Source organism: Heptranchias perlo, chromosome 26 (genome assembly GCF_035084215.1).
Source record: "Heptranchias perlo isolate sHepPer1 chromosome 26, sHepPer1.hap1, whole genome shotgun sequence".
Lineage (NCBI taxonomy): Eukaryota > Metazoa > Chordata > Chondrichthyes > Hexanchiformes > Hexanchidae > Heptranchias > Heptranchias perlo.
The window spans coordinates 8,291,024-8,303,042 of record NC_090350.1 but is presented as its reverse complement, the minus strand read 5'-3'; the positions used below and the strand labels follow the sequence as shown (position 1 = coordinate 8,303,042).

Here is a 12,019-nt window from a genome sequence, read left to right as displayed (position 1 = left end):
ACAACATTAAAATCATTTTAAAAACATTTATAAACAGTGAAAAAAGAGAGGGTAAGAAATAATCGAATTAAATAAAAGAGACAGAAGGGAAAAGTAAAAAAAATGGCCAAAATCTATTAAAATAAGGAGTATCGAGATTCCACATTTTTAAAAGTTAATTTTTAGTTGTTTGGCAGTGATTAAGATTTACCATGCTATTAAAACTTAGTTTAGACCTGGTATTTTTAAGCATACTTGTTTTATGTCAATATTACTTACTTTCCAGCTAGGCAGATGAGCAAGTTGCCGCTTTTTCAATGATTTCACTGATTCCAGCCGGTGATATACCTTTATGCACATGCTGCGTAGCTCAAAGCAACCAAAGCAGTCCCGTGAAAAAGCTGTCATATTGCCGGCGAACCAGTAGGAGCAAGTTCCGGATTTCCACGTTTCACTGTGCATGTGCAAATGCCAGAACTTGCTCCTCCATTTCACCACTAACAATGGAGATGACTGTTGAGATCACTGTTCTTTTCCAAGCAATTTCTGCCCCATTAATTGGTCATTCATCTCGTTGCTGTTTGAGGGATCTTGCTGCTTGCAAATTGGCTGCTGCATTTTCCTAATTAACAACAGTGATTGTGCTTCAGAAGTAATTAATTGGTTGTGAAGTGCTTTGTAATGTCCTTAACATGGTAAAGCACTATATAAATGTAAACTTTTACTTTCTAAGGAAGCACATATGACTTAATTTTGGGGAACGAATTCATTCCTTCCACTGTGGCTATCTCATTTAGGGCAGTGGGCTACCATTTTTTTCATGGGACTGCTTTGGTCGCTTTGAGCTACACAACATGTGCATAAAAGAAGAAATCAATTTAATTGCAAAGCACAATCAAGCCAATATGCAAACACTTTAAAATTAAATATGTAACAATATTACATTAACAAAGTAATTTAAACATATCCATTGCCACATACCATAATGCTGAGTGCAGCAGGCCCTTGCACATTGCTGAAAATGGCCGTCAGTAACCAAATAGCCAAAACAGCCAAACTCCAGCCTGAGGCTGTAATCTCATCGTCCTCCACAGCCTCTGCAATACCCATACACTACAAGAATCCAACTCTAATTGCCAGTACACCAAATCACTATGTGGAACCACAGTATTCATTTACAACTTGGAACATAACTCTCATATCTTCTACTCAATGTATATTTCTTCACTTATGAATGGTTCTCTTTTGGCACTGAGTTGGACTCAAACTGACTCAAACTTTCTGTCTGACCCTAGCCTCCTGCCAGTTTTTCTGCAGATCTGGTGTGGGCGGGTGTGAGAAAGCGCTGTACACAGTCTCTACCTCTGTGTGCCCCCCCCAGCCCCACTGATTTCTCAGTGTCGAGTCCCGGTGGAGCAGAATATATCCATGCCCATGTGGGTCGACACATGTTAATGACATATTTCCCAGTATTTGCGTCATTAGAATTCTGGATGCAAGGCCTGGCTCTTAGGCTCAGGCACCTCTGACAGTATGGCACTTCCTCAGCACAAGGCAGAGACTCGACAGAGTACTTTCTCATCCCCTCCTGCAATAGACCTGCTGAAAAAATTGGCATCCCCACACTGCAGCTGGCTTCAAAATGCCTGCCATATTCCATATTCTTCCCCAATTTGGTCACACTTCTCAATCAATGGTGAGCGGAAGGAGAAGAGAGGGGAACAGAAAATGACAAGAATGTCATACAATGTAACACATCACGTTTTGTGATCTAATTAATCTCTCGCAGCATTGCTCACAGACAAAAAAAGTATGGGTTGGGATTGGACATGCGGGAGTTAAGAAATGGCACAGATACACATTTCATGAGCTCATAGCTCCCACTCCATTTGCGCATCATGTTATTTCCCAGGGAGCTTTTAATGCATATGCACAAATGGTGTGAGAGTTTAATTTATAAATGTAATCTGAGGTAAGTAAACTTGTGTGTAATTTTGCAATGCAAGCACCTGATTTGTGCAGTGAGATTATCCCGGTGATATTTGGCCGTTGATATAGGCCTGGCATTATCCTCTTTCACTGCCCTTTTCTCTATCCTTTCAGCAACAATCCCTTCATGGTCTCTCACCCCATCTGATTCTGCTCCCCAGCTGACCTCTTCGTGTGCTGTCATCACAGACTCAAGTTCCTTCTGGACGAGCACACGGCCTCCTTCACTTTCACCTTTGGTATGTTTCACCATGCCTGTCACAGCACCCACGTCTGGCACAGCCAGAATAGCAAGCCCAAATGCCTTATCCCCCCCTCTTGATAATCATTTCATCCAATTCAGTCACTGGTGGTTAACCTTGCTAACATCATCTATGTCTTAATTCTTTTGTTTTTCATTGCCCAACCTTCCCCAGTCCCACTATCAGGTCACCAAGCGCTGGCCTGCTCCATATCATTCTCCTTATTGTTCATTTGCTTGCAATCAATTTCCTTGACCTCATTGTGCATGAGTCCATTGACATACCAGTGCTGACAGAAGTCTGGCCTAACTCCCTGGCATCACGTGCCATCATGGGCCCTATCAAAACTGCGGTGGCAATGGCATGGCTCTCATCATCAAGCCCACCTTAGGCTTTCCCCCTACTTTTCAGGCACTTATTCCTTGAGTACCTCGCTTTCTTACTATCTCTTGTAACTTTCACTTAAAGTCCTTATGTCTACCACCCTCCCAAGTCCTGTGGTGACTTTCTCACTGAGATCTTCTAACCTCTCCACCCGAAGCCTTTACATTGAGCAACTACTCACCCTTGGTGGCTTCAACATCCACATTAATTCCCTTTCTTCTGACTTCTGTATGCTCCCATCACATCATCTTAGGAACATGGGAACAGGAGTAGGCCATTCAGCCCCTCAAGTCTCCTCCACCGTTCAGTTCGCTTATGGCTAATCTGTACCTCAACTCTATTTCCCTGCCTTTGCTCCATATCCCTTGATACCCTTACTTAACAAAAATCTATCGATCTCAATCTTGAAAACTCCAATTGTCCCATAGACTTTTGGAGAAGAGAATTCCAGATTTCCACTGCCCTTTGTGTGACAAAGTGCTTCATCATTTCCCTCCTAAATGGCTTAGCTCTAATTTTAAGATTATGTCCCCCTCGCTCCTGATTCCCCCTTCAGAGAAAATAGCTTCTCTATTTCTATCCTATCGAATCCTTTTAACATTTTAAACACCTCGGTCAGATCAGTCCTCAATCTTCTGTACTTAATATAGGCCAAGGTTATGCAACCTGTCCTCATAATTTAACCCTCTGATCATAGGTATCATTCTGGTGAATCTGTGCTGCACCCGCTTCAAGGCCATTGTATACATCCTGAGGTGCAGTGCCCAAAACGGAACACAGTACTCTAGATGGGTTCTGACCAAGGCTGTATACAACTGAAGCTTAATTTTCTCGCCTTTTGTAAACCAGCCCCCTTGCGATAAAGGCCAACATTCCATAAGCTTTTTTGAATGCTTTTTGTACCTATATACTAGCTTTAAATAATATGCATACTTGGACTCCCAAACCTCTTTGCTCTTCTACAGTTCCTAGTTTCTCACCATTTAGAAAATACTCCAATTTATCTTTCTTAGGTCCAAAGTGGATGACCTCCAACTTGCTCACAATAAATTCCATCTGCCGTAGTTTTGCCCACTCACTTAATCTATATCCCTTTGCAACTTCCTGCTCCCATCTGCCTTACTGATCCCTCCTGATTTAGTGTCATCTGCAAACTTGGATATACAACTCTCTACTCCTTCATCCAAGTCATTAATAAATATGATGAAAGGCTGAGACCCCAGAACATATTCTCGGGGAACACCACTTGTCATCCTGCCAATCAGAGTATATAACCTTAATCCCCACTCTCTGCCTCCAATCTCCCAAGCAATTTCAAACCCAAATCAAAAGACTACCTCCTATTCCATGCGCACTCATTTTTGCCAGTAATCTCCAGTGTGGAACCTTATCGAATGCCTCTGCAAGTACATATAGATAACATCCATCTTCGGGTAAGCGTTCTCCAAGGCGGCCTTCGAGACACACGACAACGCAAAATCGTCGAGCAGAAGTTGATAGCCAAGTTCCGCACCCATGAGGACGGCCTCAACCGGGATCTTGGGTTCATGTCACGCTACACGTAACCCCACCAGCAAAAAGGGGGAAAAAAATTATATGTTTTTTAAAATTCTCTCTCTCTCTGCCATTTTGAGTTTCTTTCTGCCTGCCTGTGTAATCGACACAATGTATATCCAGTGTACTGGGACGTGCTGTTCTCCGTGACTGGCCTGTTTGAATAACAACGACACCTTTTGATTGGTGTGATGCTGTCCCAACATAGTATAAGATATGCGATTTGAGAACCTTTTCACTCATTCATCTGACGAAGGAGATAATCTCCGAAAGCTTGTGATTTTAAAATAAATTTGTTGGACTATAACCTGGTGTTGTAAGATTCCTTACATTTACCTTAATAGTAACCTCAAAAAATTCAACTAGATTAGTCAGACGTGACTTATCTTTAACAAAGCCATGCTGGCTCTCTCTGATCAGCTCATATTTGCTCAAGTGTTCAGTCACTCCATCCTTAATGACAGATTCTAGTAGTTTCCCCACAATTGACGTTAAACTGACAGGCCTGTCGTTACTTGGTTTCTCTCTTAAGTAGTGGAGTGACATTAGCAATTTTCTAGTCTAATGGCACAATTCCCGAATCAAAAGAGCTTCGAAAGATTATAGCTAACACTTCTACAATTTTCTCACCTACTTTATTTAATACCCTAGGGTGGAAACCATCAGGTCCTGGAAAATTATTTATTCTATGTCCCATTATTTTCTCCATTATCATTTTTTTTTAACTAATATTGAATACAATAAGTTCTTCCCCTTGATTTATTTTTAGTTTGCCTTCTATCATTGGTATTTTATCCTCGTCCTCTACTGTGAAAATGGATACAAAGTATTTGTTTAATAAATCTGTCATTATCTTGTTATCTATTACCATATCACCTACACCTGTCTTTTATGGGCCTACATCTCCCTTAGCCATTCTCCTACTATCAATAAATTTATAAAAACTGTTATATCTTCCATATCTACAGCCAAGTGGTCTCCCCACCTCAGGTCTTGATCATTGATATGGCCATCTCTGACCATTACCTCATCTCCCTTACCACCCACACAATTCCAATAATTCTAACCCCACTACCATTGCCCTCTGCCCTTGGAAAAAACCTCCCCTCAACTCACTCGCCAACAAGTTCTATAACTTCCGACTATCTCCTCTACTGGTCCTCCACCTGCTATGACATGGCTGCCACTATTGATATGTTAAATGCCTCCTTGTCTTCTGTCTTCAAAGAAAGAAAGAAAGAACTTCTATTTCTCTACAACAAACCATCTCCTCAAACCCTCTTCCACATACCCCTTTTAACATTAAGTGTGAAGAACTCATGGATTAAAGCATTCCTGCATCTGCCTCGGTGGTCGTCTCCTCCTCCCACCTTCTGTACCCTCAACCTGCCCCTCACTCACCCTAACCCTCCATCACTATACAGATTCTCTCTCATCTTCCCTCCACACTCTCTGAGTCCCTTTGTTTAGGCACTGACCCTCTCCATTTCAAAACTACTGTCATCCTGCTCCTTCTCAAAGTCCTCACCCTTCTCCTGTTGTTCTCTAATTACCGCCCCATTGCTAACTTCTCTTTCTTGTCTAGTGTCCTTGAACATGTTGTCACCTTGCAGCTCTGTGCTTATATCTCCCACAACTCCCTCTTTGAATCCCTCCAGTCCAGTTTCTACCCTGCTCACAGCACCTAAACCACTGTTGTCAATGATATCCTCTGTATCTGCGACTGTGGTGCATTCTCCAACCTCAATGTCTCCACTAAGTTTGACACAGTTGATCATACCATCCTCCTCCACTGCCTCTCCTACATGGTCTATCTCTGTGGCTGCTACAGGCCACATCTGCAACATCAGTTACTCAGCAATGCAACAGCAGAATGATAGGGCATTGACATTCTTCCACATCGCAGGATTCCCCAAAGCTTGGGGCACCCATGTGGACTTCTGGGCCCCTAAACACAAGGCCATGGTATTCATGAACTTCAAGAGTAAAATCCATCAATATTCAGGTGGTGAGTGATGAGAAGCCCAGGATAATACAGATTAATGTCCAGTTCCTCAGTCCCTGGGTTACATAAGAACATAAGAAATAGGAGCAGGAGTAGGCCAATCGGCCCCTCGAGCCTGCTCCGCCATTCATTAAGATCATGGCTGATCTGATCCTAACCTCAAATCTAAAGAACACAAGAAGTAGGAGCAGGACCCGGCCACTCAGCCCCTGGGCCCGCTCCACCACCCACAGGGCCTTGACCGATCCGAACTCAGCTTCATGTCCAATTTCCTGCCCGCTCTCCGTAACCCCTAATTCCCTTTACTTCTAGGAAACTGTCTATTTCTGTTTTAAATTTATTTAATGATGTAGCTTCCACAGCTTCCTGGGGCAACAAATTCCACAGACCTACTACCCTCTGAGTGAAGAAGTTTCTCCTCATCTCAGTTTTGAAGGAGCAGCCCCTTATTCTAAGATTATGCCCCCTAGTTCTAGTTTCACCCATCCTTGGGAACATCCTTACAGCATCCACCCAATCAAGCCCCTTCACAATCTTATATGTTTCAATAAGATCGCCTCTCATTCTTCTGAACTCCAATGAGTAGAGTCCCAATCTACTCAACCTCTCCTCATATGTCCATCCCCTCATCCCCGGGATTAGCCGAGTGAACCTTCTTTGTACTGCCTCGAGAGCAAGTATGTCTTTTCTTAAGTATGGACACCAAAACTGTATGCAGTATTCCAGGTGCCTTACATAACTGCAGCAATACCTCCCTGTTTTTATATTCTATCCCCCTAGCAATAAAAGCCAACATTCCATTGGCCTTCTTGATCACCTGCTGCACCTGCATACTAACTTTTTGATTTTCTTGCACGAGGACCCCCAGATCCCTTTGTACTGCAGTACTTTCCAGTTTCTCGCCATTAAGATAATAACTTGCTCTCTGATTTTTCCTGCCAAAGTGCATAACCTCACATTTTCCAATATTGTATTGCATCTGCCAAATCTCCGCCCACTCACCCAATTCTGTATTAAAGAGAAGCCCAGCTTGAAGAATGACTCCTAGAAGACAAAGGCTAATGACATCCTTACAAGACCCAGTGTCAGAAAGTGAATGTAGATACAATAACATCCATGTATCTACTAGAGTGATCATGGAACAGAGCACTATTGGCATTTGAATTAGTGCTTCAGGTGCCTGGACAGATCAGGGATATCTTGCAGTACAACCCATTGTCTGTGTGCATGTGCGCACATGAACAGGTTTGATGCAGCTAATTCTTATCAAAGTTCTTTTTAAGGTTTTTTTTGTGCCTTCCTGCAGTTAGGAAATTTGTGGCAATCATTCAAAGAGGTGTAAGGCAGTGGAGATTTGGATTTGGATGGGACAACCGTCATTGTGTAACAGGATGCAAGAAAATATTTTGTGACATGCAAACTTTGCACAACTAGTTGGCATAAGGCACTGATAGGTCAACATACCTTGGCTAGTTTCTTCAGGTCTGAAAACCTTTTGCAGATTTGCTGCCAGTGTACTGAAGTGGTGCATTGCAATCACCTCTTGCCAGGCAGTGTTGACCACTCTACTGTGGACAGAGTGTATTAGGAACAGAGAAACCACCTTTTCTCCACTTCTTGATGTAGAACCTTTATTGCTGCCTTAATTTGGGGGGGGGGGGGGCGGGGGGTGTCCATTAGAACTCTAGAATGTAGGCAAGGTACAACTTCTCCACAACGTTTGCATATAAAAAAGTACATTTCCTATAAACAGCTCCTCAGGACTTAGTCGGTACTGCAGTGCTGAATATCCTATCCCCGAATCATCAAGCTATCCATGACTGATGAATTCCCCACTGGGAGCTCATCTTTAATGAGTAATGAGGCAGGAAACTGGAATTAAGTGTGGTAACAGCTATGCCACTTGTCAAGGTGCAATGCCCACTGCCCGGTGTTCCCACCGTAAAGCACGACCAATGGAGAATCTACGCCTATTTCTTTCTTTCTGGAGCTGCTTCTCTGCTTCATTCTCACTAACTAAATCTTTTTTTGTGTCACTATCTTTCTTTGTCATTTACCCTGTCATTTCTCTCCCTCTCTCATCCTCTCTCACAAACACAGGGGTGATTTTCTGACTTCACACTCCCAGCAGGAAACCTTGCCCAAAGGCAGTGCACATCAAAAATTCAGGCCCATATTGCATATGATTTCCTGACCATTTACATTCAGGGCTGGAAAATTACATATCTGAATATTTAATATGTACTTCTGGTGGATGAGGCTCCTCCCCCACCCAGAAACACAAAGTCACCATACATTATTAGCAGGATTTATGCTCACCCTCTTGGCTGAAACATTATCAGACCTGAAAGACAAAGAGAAGAGTATAAAGAAAAAGTGGGAAGCTTAGCTAGAAAAGAAAATGAAAAAACTCTAGCCCTCGATATGACATGGCATTTCTACAACTAGTGGATTCAACCAAACTTAACTCTTTCACAACTTTGGCATTTGTGTTATGTTGCCTTTGTATAAATGCTGTTTCACACCATGACCCACACGGTAGCTTCTGTTTTCATTTCTCACTCTTACTCTAGCCTACGAAAGAGAAGTCGAGCCTGCTGGGGAGTCATCACTCTTTCTCCTCTTCATTTACTTGGTGTGACTGTTTCTCAGCTGTCTCCGATTCCTTTGATTAGAGCACAGTAAGACTGGGTTAGATCCTTTAACTCTGCTCAGAACATTCTTACTTGCGACCACTTCAGTGATCATGACATTTGTTCGTGCTACAAGTTATGGGTAAATGATATAACTTCACCTCCTCCCCGACCCCCCCATCCATTTCATTACTCCACTGCAACTTAACCTCAACAGTAATTAGTTTTTGGACTCGCTTCAGTTATCTTTCGACCTGCAGTGCCTCACTCCATCCTCCTGCCATAAACAAGGAAGATTGAAGTTCACAAAAATGAGTATTAATTTTGCCATAACATTTTTCTTTCATAAAACTGGTTCATTAGCAGGCATTCAAGCTTTACTTAGTCTGCAAACTTATTAGAAACGCTTAAGAAACTGTAATAGCAGCATCACAGTCTCTTGCCCTCTGCGAATCAGTGGGCATATTTTCCTGGGTTTGTAAAGTTTGATGAAAGATTAAAAAACTGGAGAGGAAAATCAGTCATATGATATTCTTTTGCTTTTATTACTGCTGGCTTCCTTGCAGCTTGAAATGGGTATAATAAAAGTAGGTTTTCTGACTGGTTTTGCTCCAATACAAAAGCTTAATGAGCTAGATCCCTCTGTGCTTTTTTAACTCGGGCGTTAACCTATTTAAAATGGCAGAAAAATATACCCCCACATGCTCAATCACCAATGCACCTACTCCTGTTCCCAGGCGGGATTTGTTGTGCCTGTTGTTTAAGGTCCTGCCCCAAATTCCTGTGTCTCAGCTGACTTTGCACTGGAACTCTAACCCAAGAGGGAGCTCTTTAACATACTCCACCATGGAAAACTACATTGCTTTCTGAACATAAATCTTTAATAAGCCCATCAAAGTCGTTAAAGAGCCATATGTAAGCATTTTGTCCACTTTACGCCCATTGTTATGCTGGCCTTGCTGACAGGAACCTATGCCGAAACTTCCTGCAGAGCTTATTTGACGGTGCCGGACCATAAAAAGCACCACCAATAGATGAAATATATCAGGCTACTGTCTTCTGCCATGGCGCCTCACTCTCAGAGCCCTTGCCTCTGCTGCTGCTGTTCCTCTTCCTTTATCATGTTGAAGATCGGTATGCTCATTGGGAAGGCTATTGGAGATGATTGTTCCTTCCAAAAATCGTGGGGAGGGTGAGGTCCTAACAATCTCAGTTTCAGAGATTGACAGCACTTTGGTGAACTTTAACACAGGTCTCTGAATGAAAAAAGCCACAAAAATCACCGAGTTTGGGGACTCTTCCGAGGCTAGAACAGCTGAATTACGCCCATATCAGGTGACTTCGGCTCCAGCTGCACCTATAAATTTACACCTGTTGAGAACTGGCAGAAATACATGAAACTTGCATTTTGGACTTTTGCATGGAGGTGGGGCTGTGTTAATGAACAAATTGAGGTTTTGGTGGATCTAACTCAGGTCCAGTGCAAAGGATTGAGGAAATTTACGTATAGTGAGATTTCGGCGTAAAACCGCAGAAGTCATCTTTGCACTCGTTTCCTTGGAAAACCAAACGGTGCAAAGTGGCTCTTGTGCTGAAAACTGCGAGGAAATTCTGAGCCAATCTCACTTATAAGAATTAGGTTGCACTTTTACATCAGGGAACTGACACTGGATGCAATTCCATGTTAAAAAGTACAGCTTCTCAGCCTAAAATACAATAGGGTAAATTTTCGAGGCGGGTGGGGGTGCAGAGCGGGAATGAAAACCCTTCAGGGAGCCCAGCATAACGCCTGGGCTATTTTAGCTCCCAAGCCTCATTTAAATATTCAAAGACAGTCTCCTGCCCGAAACCGGAATGAGTGATGTCAAGGGCGGCGGGCAGGAGCGGAAATCGGTTCGGGGGCACGGGGACACAAGGGATCAGTCCCCAGCATGAAGTTAGTGCTAGGAAGGGGAATAATAGGGAGGGGGACAAGGAATAATGGCACTTGGAGGGAGAGCAAGCCAGAGCTGGTGAGGCCCAAGAACATCTTGCAGAGGCACAGGGGAGCACTCCAGCTCTTCCTGGCCCAAAAGGATTCCACAGAAAAGTAATTTCTTCCAACTTACCTTGGCCTCTTCTGGCCACTCACGCCATGGATAAGCTGTAGGGATTAGCCCCGTGCGGGCCACCCGAATCAGGAAGCAATAGTGCCGTTGTGATGCTGATGATGTCATTGGTCCGCAATTTTTCAACGTAAAGTAAGCCCCCGCCTGCCAAGGATGGGCAGCCCTCGTGTCTGTTCTCAGGTAAGTTACAATGACGGGAATGCATCGGGATCTTGACACAACCCAGGTATGTCCTGTTCAGGACAAAGCAGAACAAATCCAATCCGGCCAATTACCGCCCCATCAGTCTACTCTCAATCATCAGCAAAGTGATGGAAGGTGTCGTCGACAGTGCTATCAAGCAGCACTTACTCACCAATAACCTGCTCACTGATGCTCAGTTTGGGTTCCGCCAGGACCACTCGGCTCCAGACCTCATTACAGCCTTGGTCCAAACATGGACAAAAGTGTGGCACCAAGGAGCCCTAGTAAAATTGAAGTCAATGGAAATCAGGGGGAAAACTCTCCAGTGGCTGGAATCATACCTAGCACAAAGGAAGATGGTAGTGGTTGTTGGAGGCCAATCATCTCAGCCCCAGGACATTGCTGCAGGAGTTCCTCAGGGCAGTGTCCTAGGCCCAACCATCTTCAGCTGCTTCATCAATGACCTTCCCTCCATCATAAGGTCAGAAATGGGGATGTTCGCTGATGATTGCACAGTGTTCAGTTCCATTCGCAACCCCTCAAATAATGAAGCAGTCCGAGCCCGCATGCAGCAGGTCCTGGACAACATCCAGGCTTGGGCTGATATGTGGCAAGAAACATTCGCACCAGACAAGTGCCAGGCAATGACCATCTCCAACAAGAGAAAGTCTAACTACCTCCCCTTGACATTCAACAGCATTACCATCGCCCAATCCCCCACCATCAACATCCTGGGGGTCGCCATTGACCAGAAACTTAACTGGATCAGCCATATAAATACTGTGGCTACAAGAGCAGGTCAGAGGCTGGATATTCTGCGGCGAGTGACTCACCTCCTGACTCCCCAAAGCTTTTCCACCATCTACAAGGCACAAGTCAGGATTGTGATAGAATACTCTCCACTTGCCTGGATGAGTGCAGCTCCAACAACACTCAAGAAGC

At 43.7% G+C, this 12,019-nt stretch overlaps 1 protein-coding gene across 1 annotated transcript in view; it reads left to right on the top strand.

The window, feature by feature from the left end:
* Positions 1–12,019, top strand: part of LOC137342497 (adhesion G protein-coupled receptor B2-like) — a 697,882-nt gene that overhangs the window by 406,953 nt on the left and 278,910 nt on the right. The window lies entirely within an intron of this gene.